Genomic DNA, 21,572 nt, shown 5'->3' with positions numbered 1-21,572 from the left:
ACAGTATCATCAGTACTCAGGCCATGACCAAAAATAATAGTTACTAAGTAAATACCTGTTAAATATTGTCTCACAGCTAATAAATATCTGTTTCCCTGTAACCTTCTTTTGGAAATAGTGTGTTGTTTAATTTCTGAATGTATCTCTACCCAGATTTTTATATTGTATATACATTTCTGATGAAGTGCTTCTGCTATTTTGTTGAATCAGCTTTAAAGACTACCTGAAATTCTGAAAAGGTATTTTCAATGATTTCTTTGCAGGGAGTGTGTTATAAACGATGTGACATTTAACATTTTAATGGGATGTATGTTTCCCCTCCTGTCCAAGACTATCTATCATTCTTTAGCCTTTCCTGATTTCCTTAGAATTTTCAGGTCCCAAAGAAAGGAGGCAAGTGGAACTTGTTATATTAAACAATGGATGAATCAATTAACCAATAAGCCTCGGGATCCTCCTCTGTACAAGTGACCAGTTGAAGTGATTGAACATTGGCGTGCCTGTCTTTGAACTGAAGGCCGTGTTGCTCTAGAGGTGTAAATCCCCATACCTCCTTTTTCAACTCACCTGTTTGGTTTAAAAACAAATACTAGATCCACATTCTTAAGAGAACAGAAATTTTCTCCATTTTTTTAATGACTTCCAAAATGTCTGGAGAATTTCATAGTGTTAGTGAATATCATGAAAGAGAATGCAAAGTTTAAAAAAAAGTGAGAAAAAGAAAGTTTTACTGCTGGGAAAACAGTGGCAAATCCCCAGAAGTGGTAAATGGACCATCTGTGTGCTCTGGCACCAGAAAATGTATAATATCTTTTAAAGGACCAGGTACATATCTGTCCTTTTAAATGTCTATCTGGAATAATGTATGTATTGTGTTTGAAAATGAAGCAGGGAGACAGAGTGGACATTTTAAGCATGGTGTACGTCTTTACTTCAAAGTTGTTATTCTTCTTGTCAACAGGAGTAAAATTTATGAACTCAGGTGAGTATAAAGAGTCAGGCCTTTTCTTGCAATAAGGAGGGTAACTAGATCACACCTTAGAAATCTGTCTGCTTCCATTTGGAAAAGCACTGCTTTGGGTCCTGAGCATTTTATTTGAAATACTGCAGGCCCTGCAGTGAGAAAAGGAAAGCTTAAGATCTGTTGGAACCCACTTACCCTCCCAGTAGTCCCAGGATTTCCACCTTTGGGAACACCCAAGTCCCACCGGTAGTTTACATGCATGTTCAGCATTATACCCAGCGTCAAGGACATGGGCCTGTTCTATCGCTTTTTGCAATATTGCTTTACTGTTTCTGAGGATATAGGAACATTGAAATCAGGGATGGAAAGTCTTTTGAAATTACATTTAGTGTATCACCTTATACTTTTCCCCTGTGAATGCAAATGGTTTTACCTCAAAACTCTCTGTTTTTGTGGCGGGTAGTTCTCTGAGACAACACAAAGAGGTTGACCCACGAATATTTTAGCAAACCCCAAGTTCCTACCACCACCTTTCCTCCAGTCTTGCTCTTCAGTCTCCTTCCCCAGGTAAATGCTGGCAGTACCTTCCTGCCAATCAGGTCTCCTTTGAGTACTTGGATTAGATTAGGGCCTGTAAACCCTGCATATTTGGCCTCTAAAAGAGATTTTGTAGGAGTTGGAATTTTTAAGTTGGACCAAAGAGAAATTATTAGTATATATGACTAAACCCCAAAGTTAGATATCAATTTTTTGTTGATTTTTAACAGCCATCTCTTTGATTCTGATGGTATTTAAGACACTACATTTTTTTCCCCTTTAAATAATGCCTCTCTAGTATTGAATTTCTTCTCTTCACATGGTGGTTTCCTCTAGTTTATTTTTTAACGTTTTCAAAATTATACCTTGGTTGCTTGATAGGTTATCATTTAACTCTATTTTTCCTCACATTTTTATTGCTAATGTTATACATGCATGGACACACGTATGCACGCACACACACTCATACTAAAAAGTTCATGAAATATTTAGATGCAGTTTAACAACTCATTATACAGCAAATATTTGTTTGACCACCAGTCACTTCTTGCAATAACCATTATCCTTACTTAAAAAAAATGAGTTTCTTGCTTTTCTTAAATATCTATTTATGCATACTTAAATGATATAGTTTAATTTTGCATATCCTTGAAATTTACATATGAGAACAATACTGTATGTAATTTCAATATTATGTTTGTGAGACTTAGGAGTTTTTGCATGTAGTTGTGGGTCATATTCAAAATTTACTTATTCATTCTACTATGCATTAATGCAATAAAGTTCAAGTTGCCTCTGGATGCATAGTTTTGGGTCTATATCCTGGTGTATCTGTATATGGCTCCTCTTGGATACATGCAGTTTATTTTGATGAATCATTGGGATTTAGTGTCTTCATTTGTATTCAGTAATGATAAACTCTTTTAAAAAGCAGTTGTACCAATGAACACTCACACTAACAATGTATGAGAGTTATCATTGCTCTGCGTTTTATTTTTAATTAATTTTTATGTGTTCTAATTTGTTGTACATGACAGTAGAAAGCATATATACATTTTGATAGATCATACATGAATGGAGTATAATCTCTCATTTTTTGCTCTGTGTTTTTGTCAATGTTTATTAGTATTAGACTTTAACATTTTTGCCCACCTAGTGAGTATTAAACATGATTTTAATTTGTATATCTTTAATTACCAAAGGGGTTTCATGGCTTTTTAAATGTTTATTGCTGTGGGTAGTGGTCCATGCAGTCATTCAGAGCCCAGACTCCTTCCAAACAATAGCTCTATGACTTCCCTGGACTCAGAAGTCCACCTAGATCCTTTTGCCTTTGGCCCCAGATGAGGGTAGAGAGGTTAAATGAGGGAAAAGAGGATCAGGTGGGAATTTTATAGGAGTCAGACCTGGAGGTGCTGTTTACCAGTTAATTCTTCCTGTATTCCAAGGACAGATGCCAACTGTATGGTCCCTGGGACTCTTACAGTGTCCACAATAAAAGCAATGCTTGATTTGGTGAACCTGAAGCACTATCTCTGTCATATATCCCATGATCACAATGACATTCTCCTACCATTTTCTAAAAGCTTTATTTATATTTTTTCATGTTACACTCAAATGTTTAGCTGGTGTGGAATTGATTTTGTTCACGGTGTAAAGGAAGTTCCCTGATCTATTGTTGCATCTGTCTTAGACCCAGAGTGGGTCGCTCCATCTCTGGCTCTGTGTCAGTTTGGTCACTCTGTGTGATTCTCACCATGTCAGAACCACGCCATCACATTGTATGCATGTGCAATTCCTTCTTAAGAATGAGAAACTGAGTAATATGTCAATAATTACCTGCTTAGATCTGGAACAAAGCATTTAACCATTTTCTGTCTCTTGTCTTCACAATGGAGAGAATAATAAACTAGTAAGATGATAGATGGGTTAGCTTTAATTTATAAAAGGTACCAGTATAAATTAAGTAAAATCCATGGTATTGAGGTCTATAGAATAAATACTCTAAATATAAATATAAATAAATATATTTAAGTTGATTATTTACACTTGTTCTTTGCAATGATACAGCAATTTTAGAAATTTAATGATTTTAGGACATCTGACTTATGATAGGCATTTTTTTATCCTCTTTCTGCTACACTAATAATTGTGTTGGGAAAACTAACATTGAAACATTTTAAAATACTTTAACCTTTAAAAATATTTACTACAAGTTCTCTTATGAGAACTTTTGTTTATTTTAATATCCATTTTAGGCCTTTCCCTTTTTTACCCTTGTTTAATTTCTGGAGTTCTTAATTTCTGTTAAGAGTTTAGATAGTATTTATCGATATGGACCTATTTTTAGCACTCTGCTGAAAACTCCATTCACTGTTTCTCAGTGAGTTTCTTTTCTCTATTTAGTGAAAACAAAACAAAGCAGGAGTGCTTTTTGTTTTCACCTCTTTGAAGAGTCCCCTATGAATTCAAAGAATTTATTTCTTGATTTTTACATTTTCTCTTTTTCAGTGAAACTATAGCTTATTTTGTCTTTTTGCAGTTCCCACTCTCCTCCACTCTCACTCGTTTTTATTGCTTCCTCCCCACCCCACATGGTTCCCCACCTGTTCCCTCATGAGCCATGAGTGGCTCACAAAGCTGTTTCAGGTGGCCCATAAGCTGCCTGTCAGCTCCCTGCTCCTGTCTTCATAAGCAAAGTGGGTCACCACTGAGGCCTTCTCATACTTTCTAGTGACTGCTAGAGCCAATGCCCACCTATTCCACAGTTTCTCCCTCTACCCTGGAATTAAACCTTTCCAGTTTATGACCCATAACATTAAAATGGGGCATATCAGAGAAATTTGAATAATGAAAAAGAACACCCTCCCAAGTCACACCATTTCCTTATGATAATGAACTCCACATTTCCTGAAGATAATGAACTGTGTATGAATTTTACACAGTCACAGGTTTACAAAAAAATAAAAATAAAAATAAAAACTAATGGTTTTATTTATCTATAACTAGATTCAGCCTAGATTGAAAAACCCATACTGGCTTGGTAGTAGAGAATTTTGCCAGCTCTAGAAAGCTCACTGACTTCTAGTCTAACAGTCCCTTAGAAAGGGGGGAATGGTAATTAATTAGCAAATTAGGATGCTACCCTCTATGTGTATTTTCTTTTCCTCCTGGGTTGGGGGTTGTCTGCATCATACAGAACATAAGTAGGTGTGTGTGGGAAGGTTGGCATGTGTCCTTGATCACCTTTGGTGCATGGTGGCCTGCTCTCCCCTCATGCCTTGGACATTGCTGCCTAAGTTGGCATCCCTCACTGGGATGGCAGCAGCTTCTTCATGGCTCCCAGGTACTGGCTGTTCTGATTCTGCATTGCCCTCATATCAACCACACGCCTTCTGGACTATTGGGGACTCTCAGTACTTGCAGTTTTTATGTGAGGGTTTGGGGTGGGGTATGAGAGGGTGTGGGCTGGAGTCTTTCCCTATAGCACTTTGGGATGTCCAGGATTCTGTGGGGCTTCCAGGTCTGTCTTTCCAGAAACATTGTTCAGTCTTTGCTTCCTCACGACTGTGGGTACCATCTTGGCTTGGTGGTAGAAGAGACTTGATCTTGTGAGCTCCAGAAAATTTACTAACTTCTATTCTAACACTCTCTTAGTAGGGAGGGGTGTTAATTAATTAGTAAAGTTAGAATTCTGGAAGAATCCTAGGTGGCTTGCAGCTTTCCAGCTTAAGCTCTGAGAGAAAGACCAGAAAGAGCTTATCCTGCCTGGGGGTCCCTAAGATTCCTCTGAACTTTCTGTTTTCAAGCAGCTCCTGAGTCTGGGGAAGAGTAGGGTGGGGGTCAGGGGATGGGAGGGGATGCTGCTGCTTTTTCTCTTTCCCAAGGTGATGGGGTCCTCTTTTCCTTTCTGGTGGGTGGATGGCATTACATCACCCTGCATTCATCTCACTTCATGGTAGAAATGATGTGTTTGGGTCCCCCAGGGTTTGTTCTGTGATGCTGAAACCAACCTCTTGAATTTTAGAAAATCTTTTTTCACTTTTGATTGTATGCCTCTTGCAACTGAAAAGCCATAGTTGTTAAGAATGTTGTCACTGCTGTGGCTGCACAAAAGTTCATTTCAGGACTGAAATGTCCAGAATGATACGTTTTATTCTCTCTCTGAAGTCCCTAATGAAAGTACATATTGAAAGACCTTACTGCTGCTTACACTGAGGATTGGGGAGGAATGGAGACTAGAACCACCCACAGAGTATGACATTACTCTGTTCCTCCTGTACATTTGTCTTTCTTCATAGAAAGGGTGTGAAAATTACTGCAATAAGTTCCCCCCTCTCCTTTTCTCATTCTTCCTTCTCTCTGGTAGTTCTATCATATTGGGTAACGTGTGACTTGTAAATACATGACAAGACTAAAAGATTACAATTAACCTCTAAAAATTGGATCAGGGCATTCTAAGAATATTTACATCCTGGATTTGGCCTATTTTAGCCACGTGACCTTGGGTAACTTCCTGAAACCCTCTGAGCCTTTATTTCTTCATCTGTTAAATTAGGAGTAACATTTTTTCAATGCTATTTAATGGAACACTATGTAAGACAAAAACAAGACTTTTTTGTGATCAAAGAAAACTAAGGAACGCTAGAAAAAAGCACCATTAAATAAATGTGGGCATGAGGAGAGATGCAGAATAGCCTGGTAGTCACAGTCAGTCTTCCCAGAAGTGAGAGGTAAGGATTCGCAGGCTTTGGGGACTGCCTTTGTCTTAGGGCATGGGTTTGAAATAAGAGCCAAGATAGCTGCAAGGTTTGAAGCCCAGGGACCATTCAACACATGGCAGTGCTACATTGGAGACTTTGCCAAAGGAGTTGTTTAGGGTCAATCTTTGGTTTGTTTTGTTTTAGATTTTCATTAGGCCATTAGAAATTGGATTTAGAATGAGTTAAAGTAATGAACCTGCAAATGTAGTTTCTGGTGTCACCAGGACATTGACTTGCTTAAGTTTTAAGAGTCCATGAAGTAGGTGAAGCGCAAGAGAGGAAGTGCAGTTGTCTAGGAATCTTAGTATTAGAATCTTGGAATTTTGAGATCATTCAATTCAGGCCACTGTACCTATAAGGTGATGAGACTGGGAAGCAAACAGAGAAAAAAAACATTCAATGAGAAAGAAAAAATGAATAATCAGAGGTGCGACAAAACAGAGAGGTCCAATAATACAGAAGCAGATAATACAGGTGCATCAAAGAGGAACTTGAAAACAAATAACAATGTGCCTAGTTCCCATAGGTTTGAAGTGATACTTGACCTTTTTAGCACATATTAGTACCCTGACCATGATTGTGCAGCTTATGAGTTGTGGAATTGGGATTGACCTTATTTGCTTGATTCCAGAGCCCTGCTCAATTGTAGAACATTTTTAGCATAAGGGAACATGTGGGAGAGACATTTGCAGGTAAGGACGAGTTTAGGACATATTTGTGGAGCTCCCTAAAATTAACTCCTGTAGGTAGATCTTTACATGGTTTGTATGCCCAACCCTGCCCAGAATATTTTCCCCTGCTTGAACACTCCTAAGGAGCAAACTCTAAATTCAGATGTGTCAATTCAGATTCATGGGCTGAGTCACAGAGGGCTGCTTTGGGCAGTTTGAGAGAAAGGTTGTATTGGTGGAAGATCCCCTTGGTCCTATTTTCTGAAAACTTCCTTTTCTAACCCAGGTCTTTCTTGATGAGCCTGGTTTCTCCTCTTAGATCTTCAGGCTATACCTGAAGCATTCCATCTTCATTCCCCTGGGTGTTGAAAGTCATGTCTCATCTGCCCAAAGTTCCCACATCTACCCAGGTCCTTTATTTACAAAAGTCCTCTTGAACGTACTTTTTTCTTGATTCTTAACTTCAGTTTTCCAAGCTGTCCTGTGGTTCCTTTCCCTACCTTGAGATATTCCTAATAGTATCTTGTCTGTAGTTACTTACCTATTTTGCATTTACATATGTAAGAATTTATATCTCAGTGTACACCATACTACAAAAAGGCATATATGCAGTTTGTACAAATGAGACCAGGTTTATTTTTTCACGAGAAACCAACAATGAAAAGAGTCTATTCCGGGAAGTCAAAGGTTTGAAAGTGAGGTTTCAGAGTGAAAAATGAATTTGATGAAAACACCAGAACCCCCTACAAACTATTGGTCTGAAAATCTTGACTGAAAGAATGGAGATTGTAGTTGTCGGGGTTGTAATGAACTTATTAATTTATTTAAAATATTTTAGTTGATACATAAAAGTTGCATATATTCATTATGTTCAAATCAGGGTAACCATATCTAGATTTGTCCTTTTGTTGTTGCTTCTATTGTTTACTTTTGGGAAGAGACTGGTGTGTATGCTGGAATTGGGAGACAGAGCACAGTGATTAAAAGTTGGAGCTCTCAAGGAAGGAATGCCAGGCTCTGCTCCTTAAGAGTCTGGGGTATGGGTCATGCTTCTTAACCACTCAAGTCCTTGCCACTCACAGTGGATCAACATTTGGTATCATCTAGAGCTGGTTGGAAATGCAGAATCTTGGTCTCTGCCTCTGATCATTGAATTTTGAAAAAACCCTGGGTGTTCCCTCTCTTTTAAAATAGGGATGGTAAAGTTACCTACAGCAAAGAGCAGTTGGGAAGATAAAATGGCACAAACCATATTAAGCACAGAGTAAGTGCTCAATAAATGTTAAGTACCTGTTGTTGTTATGATTGAAGTTGAGAATCTTGAAAAGGAAAAGAATAACTTTGGCAAAATGATTCCTTAGCAGGAATATGCTTCTTAGTAGAAATATGTTCTGGGTATGGCTGGAGGGGTTAGCTCTAGGGAGAAATGGGACTGGATCTTCCATGGGATCAGGGATGGATGCTTCTCTCCCTAGACATTCTCTTTTCTATCCAAGGGCAATCTCAGAGTCCCAACTCCAGTCCTTCAGCTTTTCCAATTCTTTCTGGAATACTAAAATCGCAAAATTATGAAGGCTGCCTTTGAACATCCCTATAGAAAGAAGATGGATTCACTAAAGACATTTAAGTGAATTCAACAATTTGTCTTTGATATTTAATGTCAGTAGAGTTGCTGGTTTTTGACCTGCTACCCAAGTATTCATTTGAATTTGTCTTAAGTTGGTGGGAACTCTTAAATACATGGCTTTGTGAAGGAATAGACAGTAAAGATAATGTTATTTCTGTTGTTCCCATGACAACGGACATGCTTCATGGAATATATCCATCATGTAAGATCTTGAACCATCTGGTTTCCAAGTCCTTGGTGAAAACCCTCTAGGAATGAAGTGTAGGTAAACTTTAATCAGTTTTATAATTACTGTAGTCCTTGCAGAAATTATTTAACTTGATTTTGCAGCTGCTTCTACATAAGACCCAGAGGTCTTATTAGGGTTTTTTTTTTTTTACCACTTTTAAGGAGCAGTTTAAGAATCATTATTGCACTTTAGCTGCAGATGCCACTGTTTCTGTTTTAGGCTCCGAGACTAGGTTGAAGTGACATCACACAAAGACGGAGAAAGGTCAAAGTTATTTTTTCCAACTGGCTCTGTCAAATATAAAAATTAACCATACTTTGAGCTGGGTTTTATGTATTGGTAGTGTATGTTTATGTTAGAGTTTCTGTCAAAACAGGGATTAAAGATAAATGTATCTAATTAAAAGAACATTTTCTTAGAGCTCCTGGTAATAGATACCTCTTTGTGAGGTCCCAAGGTATGGCTTTCTTTAAGGCCTGATGCAATTTGTGTGATTGAATCTGAAGAGGAGAGGAGACTTTTGATTTTCTGAAAATAAAACAGGAGTCTAAGAACCGTCCACCGTGAGCTCTAACGAAATAATGTAAGTCACGGGTAGGTCAAGTTTGTTTATATGGGGAATTGTATAAAATGCGTGTGTCTAACCTACTCCTGACTTATGTTGCACCAAATAATGTTTTCCCACAAAGTCTTCGAAGCCAATCTGCTTTTCACAAAGTTGCACCTCTTAACTGGTAGTGAATGAGTCAACATATTTCAAACTGAACCCTGGATGGCTAAAAAACAAAACAAAAGTGTTCAGGATCCAATTAGGCAGTTGTTGCATTTTTTTTTTTCTTTCTTGACTCTACAAATAGTTGGACTTTTGTAGGGATATGCTCCAGGCATCTGTATTTTGTTTTTCTGTAGTGAGAGGGAGGGACCAATGTCAACTACTAAAGTCAACTGGATCCATGGTCTGAAAGTCAGATTCCTACAAAACAGAAGACATCATATAAAAGTGACAATGTCTTAACAAAAGTGACATCTTATAAAGGTACTTGCTTAACTATTGCATTAAAAGAGAACAATTTCATTTATCAATGATAGGAGTTAGATATTGGGTAGAGGATGCAAGGGGTCAGGGACCATCAGAGTGAAGTACTAATCATCAGAATTCTAGAATTCATTTCTAACCTCTAGTTTATTTTAATATAATTTAGAAAGTGCTATTGCTTAGATTTTAAATATTTATTAGTTTCAAACTTCTTGCCAAGAAACTTCCCTCCCCTCACAAGAAAAGGCTAAAGTAAAAACGTACCCTCATTTTAATAAAAGGCCCCTTTGAAGTTCAAGAGTTGCCAACTTTCTGGGTATTAAATGTGTCTTTGCAGCTGGATTAGTAAGAGAGGCTTATTCGGGAATTTGATTGTGAGCATAGCAATTCTACCACCAGAGGGCTCTCTATTTTTTTCTCAAATATAGCCAGAAATAAGAGATAAGAACAATTCTTTCCTCATTCCTCATGTCCAAGCCATATGTCACTGCTTAAAGGTAAAATACATGAGTGTCCATTCATCTGACCCAAGTTTTAAAAAATACATATGGAAATTTTGCTTTTGAATTTTTAGTGTGACTTTTTTTTTCTTTGTAGAGATAAAAAAAAAAAAATCAAACCATCTTGTAAGTTCCTATCATTTCTGTGGGTATGAAATTGAGATTCTTACCCCCGCTGCCAAAAAAAATCTTGAGATCTCCCTGGGTTAATAAGAGTGAGGAGAATGAAGATGGTGCTTTGGGTTAAGATGGTCGAACTCTGAGGAACTCAGGGAACTGTAGGGAGTGAACAGCCCAATGGAGGATGGAGTGGTCGCCACCCTGTGGAAAGCTGGAGAGAATCCAAGAACTTAGGGAGGCTGCACTCTTGAGTTCAGCCACAGGCTGAGGGAGGTGCATACAGGAAAAGCCACCATCTATGATTGTAAAGAGCTTCAATGTGAGTTGGGAAATTGAATTCCTGTGTATGTGCAAGTATGAACACTGGAATAAGGGAGCAGATGTTGGGCAGAGGACATAAAGGTACCGTAATAAAACTCATGTGTGAATATGCGACTAGAATTTATTGATACTGAATGTCTAAAATATTTATCTACTCATATTTCTAACTCATTTATCACCTATTTCCTCACTTTTCTTTTTCTTTTTTTTTTGTAAAAATGTTTTAAAGCAGTCACTTCCCCACTGGCCGTGGCCTATGTGATAACTCATGGCAAATATTCCAGTGGCTGGAAATTCTTCATTCTGGTTCTGACTCTCACTAAACTACACCTGTGACCTTCAGCGAATTACTTTATCCTTGTTCTTCAATGTTTTGTCATATGTGCAAAGGAAGGCATGAGAGAAAAAGTTCCCCAAACCTTTTTATTTTTTTATTCCTATTTTTTTTAGAATTCACGTTTTTAAAAAACATTTTAAACTAATCATGAAAACCATTTGTATTCATGGGGACACTATATGATGTTCCTGTACATGTATGCACTGTATAATGTTCAATCAGGGTAAACACATCTATCTCCTGAAACATTTATCATTATGATCCAAACATTCAAAATCCTTTTGTATAACCCTATATATATATATATATATATATATATATATATATATATATATATATACTTGATATTCTTCTGAATTACTTGTGTGTGTGTGTGTTACTGGGAATTGAACCCAGGCGCTCAAAAGTGTCAGGTAAGTACTCCACCACTGAGCTACAACTCCAGTCCCTGAATTGCTTTTTAGAAGAGATTAACTGAAACATAATTTACATACTATAACTTCCTAGGTATCAGTGTATAATTTTATGATTTTCAGAAAGGATATAGAGTTGTGTGGCCATCACCACAATCCAACTTTAGTACATTTTCATCAGAATTTCCTCAGACCTCTTTGCATTCAATATTTTCTTCTACCCTAAGCCTGAGGCCACCGGGAACTTACTTTCTGAGTCTATACATTTGTCTTTCTGGAAATTGAAATAGATTGATATAGCATGTACTTTTGCTGTTTCTGGTTTCTTTACTTAGCTCAATGTCTGAGGTTCAGCTCTGAGGTGGCATATCAGTAGTTGAATCCTTCATATAGCTGAGTAGTATCCCATAGTGCGGATATAGCACATTTTGTTAAAAACACTATATTATTTCTAGTTTGGAGCTATTATGAATAAAACCGCTATGAACACTTACATGTAAGGCTTTGTGTGAACATGGGTTTCTATTTCTCTTGTGTAAAAACCTAGGAATGAAATTGCTTGGCCATATGTGAACTTCTAAGAAATTGTCAACAATTTCCAAAGTGGCTATCCTATACCATTTCATGTTTCTATTATCAGTGTGTGAAGGTTCCAATTTCTCCAGTTTCTCGCCAACACTTCGTATTGTCAATTTCCATTCTGTTGGTTATATGTTGGTATCTCATTGTAGTTTTAATTTGCATTTCCCTAATGAATAAACATACTGAGCATTTTAATGCATTTAATGATTATGTGTATATATATTCCACGGTGAAATATATCAGTAAATATTAAGTCCCTTTTAAATTGTATTACTTTGGTGCCAATACCATGCATTTGTTACTGTGGCTCTGTAGTATAGTTTAAGGTCTCCTACTTCACTCTTGACCAATGGTACATGGTAGAAGACAAAGAGACAAATCCACATAAATACAGTTAGCTCATACTAGACAAAGGTGCCAAAAACATTCACTGAAGAAAAGATAGTCTCTTCAATAATGGTGCTTGGAAAAATTTGAAATCTGTGTGTAACAAAAAGAAATTAAACCCTTATCTCTCACCCTGCATGAAACTCTACTCACAGTGGATCAAAGACTTAGGCACAAGACCAGAGACCCTGTGCCTAATAGAAGAAAAAGTAGACCCAAGTCCTCACTATGTTGGTTTAGGATCTGACTTCCTTAACAAGATTCCTAAAGTACAAAAAGGTAAAATCAAGAATCATTAAATGGGATGGATTCAAACTAAAAAGCTTCTTCTCAGCAAAGGGAACAATCAATAATGTGAAGAGAGAACCTAGAGAATGGGAGAAAATTTTTACCACATGCACCTCAGCCAGAGCATTAATCTCCAGGATATATAAAGAACTCAAAACTCTTAGCACCAAAAAAACCAAAAAAACAAATAACCCAATCAATTCATGGGCTAAGGAACTGAACAGATGCTTCACAGAAGAAGAAATACAATCAATTGATAAATATATGAAAAATTGTTCAACATCTTTAGCAATTGGAGAAATGCATATCAAAACTACTCTAAGGTTTCATTTTACCTGGGTCTGAACAGCAAATATTAAGAATAAAAACAGTAATAAATGTTGATGAGGATGTGGGGTACATTCATACATTGCTGATGGGACTGCAAATTGGTGCACCCACTATGGAAAGTGGTATGGAGATTCCTCAGAAAACTTTGAATGGACCCACCATTGGAGTCAGTCAATCCACTTCTTGGTTTATACCCAAAGAATTTAAAATCAGCATATTACAGTGACACAGCCATATCATGTTCATAGCAGCTTAATTCACAATAGCTAAACTATGGAAACAACCTAGATGTCCTTCAATGGATTATTATTCAGATGAATGGATTAAAAAATATGATATAACATTATAGAATATTACTCTAGCTTTAAAGAAGAATGAAATTATGGCATTTGCCAGTAAATGGATGGAGCTGAGAATATCATGCTAAGCAAAATAAGTCTATTCCCCCAAACTAAAAGCCAAATGTTTTCTCTGATATGCAGATGCTAATTCACAATGTGGTGGAGGGTGCTGGGGAAGAATAGAATTACTTTAGGTAGAGTGGAGTGAAAAGAGGGGAGGGTGTATGGGGGTAGGAAAGATACTAGAATTAATCAGACATTACCACATGTTCATATATACTTATATGACTGGTGGGGTTCTACATCATGTATAATCAGAAGAATGAGAAGATTTACATTACATATGTTGTATCAAAGTGCATTCTGCTGTCATGTATGACTAATTTAAACAAAATATAGATACAAAAATTGTGTTGTCTGCTTATCATTAAGTTACATGATTTTTAAATTATATTCTGAATTCGAGTCTTCTTGTAAATATATTACCCCAGTCTACGGCTTTTTTTTTTTTCATTTTCTTAGCAGTATATTTTGAGGAACAAGTGTTTTCAATTCTGATAAAGTCTACATTATCAATATTTTTCTTTTATGACTCATGCTTTTTTTTCACTGTTGATCAATAAAAAGGATCAAACTACTGATTCATGCTACAAAGAAATCTTTGATTAATTCATTTTGAGTTCATTTTTGTGTATGATGTGATGTACTGACCAAACTTCAAAAAAATTTTTTTTGTGTATGTGTATCTAATTGTCTTAGCATAATCCATTGAAAATACTATTTGTTCTCCCTAGAATATCTTGAGACACTTGTCAATAAATCAGACTTAAAATATGTGTAAGACTTTGAGGGCTTTCTGTTTTGCTCCTTTGATCTATATATGTATTTGCAACAATACCATATTATCTTGATCATTATAGCCTTCTGAAAAAAGGTAGTGTTGTGTTTTCATTTTTATTCAGTTTAAAATATTTTCTAAATATCTCTGATTTTCTCCTTAATCCATGAGTTACTAAGAAGTATTGGTACCACTTAATTTCCAATGTTTTTGGTTGATTATTAAGAATTTAATTTGAAAGTAGTAGGAAAACATGTTTTGAATAATTTCAACCATTTTAAGCTTTTTGAGATTTGTTTTATGTCTTTGAAAAGAAACTGTGTGTTCCTACTGTTGCAAGAAGTGCAGATCAAGTTGTCTGGTAAGAATTTCTTTCTAGTTATTCTATCAGTTATTGAGAAAGCAGTTTTAAAATATCCAGCTGCAGTTTTTGAATCATTTATTTCTACTTTGAATTGTCAATTATTTCTTCATGTATCATTGGTGAGTATACATTTATCATAGCTCTTCCTGCTATCTGGACCTTGTTATGATGTAGAAATGGATCTCTTTTTCTTCAGGATTTTTTTTTTTGTATTAAGGTCTATTTTGACTGATATTAACATAGCCATGCCAGATTTCTTATTGTTGATATTTTTCAATCATTTTATTTTCAACTGCTTGTGTCTTTTAATCTAATGTTTCTTTTAGGCAATACTCTTGTATTTTTATTCAGTCTGACCATTAATGTGTTTTAAGTAGAATATTTATTTAGTACATTCACTTTACATGTGCTTTACACAATCTCAAAGGTGTTTTAAAAGTTAAGGAAAGAAAATAAAGTAAATATTTATACAGTCTTTTATGTTTACCCACATATTTACCCTTTTAGGTGTTTATCATTTCTTCCTGTTTCTTCCCTACCATCTAGTGTCGTTTCCATTCAGCTAGAAAGATTCCCACTGGTATTCCACAGAATGGGCCTTTTAAAAACAATTCTCTCAGTTTTGTGGCTTGTCTTTTTTAAAAATTTTATTTATTTTTATTTTTACAAACAGCATTTTGATTCATTGTACACAAATGGGATACAACTTTTCATTTCTCTGGTTGTACATGATGTAGATTCACACCATTTGTATATTCATACATGTACACAGGGTAACGATGTTTGTCTCATTCTATTATCTATTCTTCCCCCGTCCCCTCCCCACCATTTCCCTCTACACAAATCAAAGTTCCTCCATTCTCCTCTTATCCCCCACCACCCCACCACCAGTTATGTATCATCATCCACTTATCAAAGAAAACATTTGGCCTTTGGTGTTTTTGGGAGTGACTTATTTCACTTAGCATGATATTCTTCAACTCCATCCATTTACCTGCAAATGCCATAAATTTATTTTTCTTTATGGCTGAATAATATTCCATTGTGTATATATATCACAGTTTTTTTATCCATTCATCTGTTGAAGGGCATCTGGGTTGTTCCACAATCTAGCTACTGTGAATTGAGCTGCTGTAAACATTGATGTGGCTGCATTACTGTAGTATGCTGATTTTAATTCCTTTGGGTATAAACTGAGGTGTGGGATAGCTGGGTTAAATGGTGGATCCATTCCAAGTTTCCAAAAGCAGAATCTCCATACTGCTTTTATGACTTGTCTTTATTTCAGTTTCATTTCAGAAGGATAGTTTGGGTGGCTACAGAACTTTTGTTTGACTTTTTTTTTCTTCTTTTTTCTTTTAATATGTCATTCTATTACTTTGTGATCTCCTTTTTTTTTTTTTAAATGTCAAAAACCCCATTATTAATGCTATTATTTCCCCTTGTGAGATGAATCACACTGGGAAACCACTTTTGGCAATTTGATGATGATGTACTAGATGTGAACCTTTTAGAGTTCACCTGTGTTGTATTTATTTAGCTTCTTATATGTATATCAAATTTGAGAGGATTTGGGCCATTATTTTTTCAAACATTTTTAATGTCCTTTTCTCTCTTCTGGATCTCCCATTACACATATATTGATATATTGGATGTTGTCCCACAGGTCTCTGAGAGTCTGTTCATTTTTCTTTGATCTTTTTCCTCTCTGGTCTTTAGATTGGTTCAGTAGAAATACTTTCTTCTGCCACCTCTTATCTGCTGTTGAACTCATCTATGAAATTTTTATTGGTTATTATACTTTTCAACCATAGACTTTCCGTTTGGTTTTAAAATAGTTCCTATTTCTCTGTTGTGATTACTTATTTGTTGAGTCATTACCATCATATTTTTCTTTCATTCTTTAGACATGGTTTTCCTTTAATTCTTTGAACATATTTTTAATAGCTACTTTGAAGTCTTTGTTAAATCTAACATCTGGTCCTCATCAGTTTCTATTGACTGATATTTTCCCTTTTGCTTGGTTCTTTGCATGTCCCATTTTGTTGTTGTTGTTGTTACTGAAAATTTGGCATTTTATATAATGTATTCTAGAAATTACGGATTCTGAACTTCTTTTCCTAAGATTTGTTGTTACTGCTTTAAAGTTACTGACTTGGGCTCAATTGCAGGACCTGTTTCCCTTGCAATGCACAGCCACAGATATTTTTATTAAGTTTTTAAAAAATCCTATTTATATTTTTAGCCTGAATTTCAAGTCATTGTCCCTGTGTCTGTGTAGCTTACTGGCCAGCAAGTTGTTATTGGTCAGGAGCTGTGCGTAAGTACCTCAATTCATAAGATGTCCACTCTCTACCAGTTAATTTGTGTTTTGTTGAGGAATACATGGAACGTTCAGGCCAATGTTCAGTCTTGCCTCAGATTTAACTTTCTGTGGACCCCTCTTGGTGTTCCCATGCATGAGTCTACTTTCCAGGAAACCAGGGATAAGGATAAACTTGTCTAGCTCTTCTATGGCTTTCTCACATCTAGGTTCTCCCCATTAAATTTCTGTCTGGGATCATAACCTGGGGCTAGTACAGTTGTTCACAACTCTTATTTTTACTGACAACACTGTTGGGCATTAATTTCTATCATCTACTCCAAAACAGCCTCTGCTGACAGGAGGCGGATGGTTTTCTTAGTTAGTGCCTCCCTGATTGATGGCAGAGCTGCCACACAAAACATCTGCAGATTCTCAACGTTCTTACCCAAATTCTAGTAGCTTGTCATGAATTAATACTTATTAATATATTATTTATTTGGGAACAATCTTCAGAGCCTAGAATACATATTTCTGAAAATTTTGTCAATTTAAACTTGTTTTCAGGGCAGAGGATTTTCCAGTCTCTTCACTCTAAATGGAAGTCCTATCCTGAGTCAGTTTTTTAATTTATGGTTATTGATATCTATGGTTTTTCTACACAATATTATCCTCTGAATCATTGTGAACATTACTGACGTAGTATTTCTTAAAAGAATATTCTGGTATAATCTCTAATCACTAACTTACTCTGCAAGTTTTGATGATGGGAATTTTTTTGATCTGATCTTAGAGTTTCAATGAGGGATTGTCAGAAAACAACCAGTGCTCATATTCTGTATTTAAATACTTCTTACACAGTTTCTTAACTAAACTGTTAAGGAGTTGCAATTGTTTAATTTTCCACCAGGATTAACAACTAAATTTGTTCATGTGCCGCAACTAAATAACAGTAATTGTGAGAGTCATCCCAATTATGGAAGTATTAAAATACATAAATGTTCCTCTTAGAATTAATAAAATATATTTATAATCCAGTTTATTCTTATATGACTTTTATGACTGAATAGTGTTCTATTGTGTATATATACTATGTTTTCTTTATACATTCATCTGTTAGTGGATATTTAGATTGATTGTACATCTTAGCTACTGTGAATAGTGCTGTAATAAACATTGGGAGTTCAGGTGTTTCTTCCATAGACTGATTCTATTTCCTTTGGATGATACCCAGTATATGTGGTTCATGTGGTTATTCTATTTTTAATTTTTGAGGAACCTTCACATCATCAGAAATGGCAGAGCTCATCTTTGAAATTGGCTCTGTGAAACTGTCAAGGTCAGTACTTTTCCTGGTAAGTGAGCATTATTTCATGAGTGATGTGATAACTACTCAGGACAACTGGAGATATAGTCGGGATTTTCTTTTCGACCATCTTTTGATACCCCCCCCCCACTTTGGCTTTTTTATGCCTCTACAAGAAGGTATACTTAAGTTAATGTCCATGTTTCCTTATTATCATTCTGTCTATAACACTCCTTAAACTGACTCTAGAGTTCTAAACAAAAATCTAGTTTCTCCCTAGGTGTTGTCCATGTCCCTTTTTTGGATGCATATTTGACTCTAGTTTCTTGAAAGTACCTGTCTGTCCATCTCTCCATCCTTGCATCTGTGCATGCATGAATGCATGCACCCATCCTTCCTCCATAATCATGCCAGACATTGTTCAAGGTTCTGGAATGCATAAATTAATGTAGGAAGTTAATTGCTTCTGTCCTAAAGAAATTCCCTAGGATCTGAAAAATTTCAAGAATGTTGATATTTCTTCCCCGATGGTGGTGGGGGGAATAGCATATGTTGCAAAACTCCATGGAGTTTCTTGAAGTTGAGAAATCAAAGTAGTCTATGTAGGTATCTAGTTGTCCCTTTCTCCCATTTCCCAATATTTTCTGTTGTGTAAGATGTGCCTACTCTTAGAGGGAAGGAACATATTTTAAAGTGACAGGTAGAGAAACTAGCATTCTCCAGTGGTCCTCCCACTTCCAGCTGCAGAGGATGCCCCCTTTGACCTAGCTGGAACCCATTTAACACATGCATTTCAAAGGGGAGAGAGTAAGTTCCCTTTGCCCTCCTTCCAGCTGCAAATTCCTCGTCTTGTACCCCATTTTCAGTAATGATTTAATACAAATATATTTAAAATAATAACAATGTCCTCCCTCTCCCCTCCCCTTAACAGCTGTGGCTTCCTACCTTGAATTGGATTTGAACTGTGATTAATACATGTGTTTAAACATTGATGTGGCTGCGTTACTGTAGTTTGCTGATTTTAAGTCCGTTGGGTATAAAGCGAGGAGTGGAATAACTGGATCAAAAGGTGGGTCCATTCCAAGTTTTCTGAGGATTCTCCACCCTGCCTTTCAGAGTGGCCGCACCAATTTGCAACTCCACCAGCAATGTAGGAGTGTGCCTTTTTCCTCACATACATGCCGACATCTATTATTGTTTGTGTTCTTGATGATAGTCATTCTAATTGGAGTAAGGTGAAATCTTAGAGTTGTTTTAATTTGCATTTCTCTAAATACTAGAGATGTTGAACACTTGTTCATGTTCTTATTAATCACCTGTATGTCTTCTGTAAAGTGTCTGTCCAGTTCCTTGGCCCATTTATTGATTGGGTTCTTTGTATTTTTGGTGTAAAGTTTTGTAAGTTCTTTATAAATTTTGGAGATAAGTGCTCCATCTGAAGTGTGTGTGTGGAAAAGATTTTCTCCCACTCTGTAGGCTCTCTTTTCACATTATTGATTGTATCCTTTGCTGAGAAAAAAATTTAGTTTGAGTATGAATCTACATCATACACAAACATAGAAACAAAATGATGTACCCCATTTGTGTACAATGAATCAAAATGCAGTCTGTAAAAAATTAAAAATAAATAAGTAAAATAAAATAACAATAAAAAATACATGTGTTTAAAGAAACAATGATTTTTTCCTCCCCACCCCCAGTTGTATTTTTCGCACCTTAGCAATTCTTCTCCTATCCTTATTACCATATAATTTTTATTGCCAGGTTCACAGAAACTCATTTTTTAAAACAATACTGGATCTCATAAGTAGGCTGTTTTTATGTTATATCAGTCTCCTTTGCTTGGAAGTTTGTTCACACATCTCAAGCGAGTAACAATGTTCTGATGACAAAGTCCTGGTGGTCACAGCTCTTTGTTCCCTTAAAAATAGCAATTCTCAATCTTCCTTCTTGATTCTGGAGTGCAGCAGAGTGAGCTCCACAGAACCATACGTACATAATGTTTTATCTCTGTTATTGGAGCACATTCCTGTATTTCATGTTAGAGGTTGCAATTTCAGAAGATCTCCAAGGGCTGTGTTTGTTGTTCTGGTGGTGGTGGTGGTTTTTTTTTTTTTTTTTTTGAGTCTTTAACTTAAAATGAGCTTACATAACATAAAATTAACTCTTCTGATGTGAACAGCTCAATGTTGTTTGTACACTCACAATGTTACACAACCTTCACTTCTGTCTAGTTCCAAAAATTTTTTAACACCTCCAAAGGAGACTTCATGCCCATTAAGCAGTCATTCCCCCTTTCCCACTCCCTTTAGCCCCTGGAAACTACTGATCTTTTTGTCTTTATGTAAGGGCCATAGTTTTGGGATAGATATGTCAACCATATAACTTATTTGAACAAACTTCTGAATATGTCTTGTTCCACAGCTGAGTGATGAAGATCTCAAAGCTACAAATATCTGGCAACAGAATGGAACTAACACATTGTACTCTCATAGAGAATATCAAGGATTCTAATTAAATGCATGACAAATTGGATCTAGATCTGACATGGCCCAGACTCTTGAAATCCAGATTTAACATGTGATAATATGAACATTGCAAGAAAGACAGTTTCTCAACCCCAGCCATCCATGACTTAAGACCTAACAATAGCCATCAAGGATGTTTTAAATGAAATCATTCATCTATGTCGAAGGAGATGCCAGAATAGACATGAAAACTGGATAGAGACTGGGGCAGGCAGTGCATACAGGAAATTATAAGTGTCAAACACAGATATTCTGTAATATCTCTATAAAAAATAAAAGAAGAAAAAGGTGTTTAGCTTTTCTAGACTTAGTGTGTCCTTTCTGCTATTAGACTAGTTTTGGAAGTGCATAAATTGTGGTGAGGATTACAATGATTTTTCCCTTAAGTACTGTGTTTCCTTGGTGGCAACCTGCCTCCTGCATCCAGTTTCCTAGAGCATTAATTCTAGGTTTAATAGATGTTATATAAAAATGGTTCCATGGTTTGTTCATGCATTTTCTCATTTACTTATCATTATTCTAAGTCCTGAGGATAAGGGAGCTAAATTTGATAAAACAATGTGAATTGTGAAACTCCAAGAAGAGTTTTAAAGAATTTCCCTAAGAGTGATTTGACCCCATGAAACTTGTATTCTTTCAAAATAAATTGGGAAATATATTATGCTAAGTACGAAAAAGTTTCTAGATTCTTCTACTGCCACTATTACCTATTGCTATGTATATCCCCTCATTGTTCTCTGTAATAGTGAATATTTTTTCCTTTAAGAATGCTTGACACAGTGTGAGAC

The sequence above is a fragment of the Sciurus carolinensis genome, chromosome 1 (genome assembly GCF_902686445.1).
Source record: "Sciurus carolinensis chromosome 1, mSciCar1.2, whole genome shotgun sequence".
Taxonomy (NCBI): domain Eukaryota; kingdom Metazoa; phylum Chordata; class Mammalia; order Rodentia; family Sciuridae; genus Sciurus; species Sciurus carolinensis.
The sequence above is the reverse complement of the archived record's forward strand: the minus strand, read 5'-3'. Positions refer to the sequence as shown.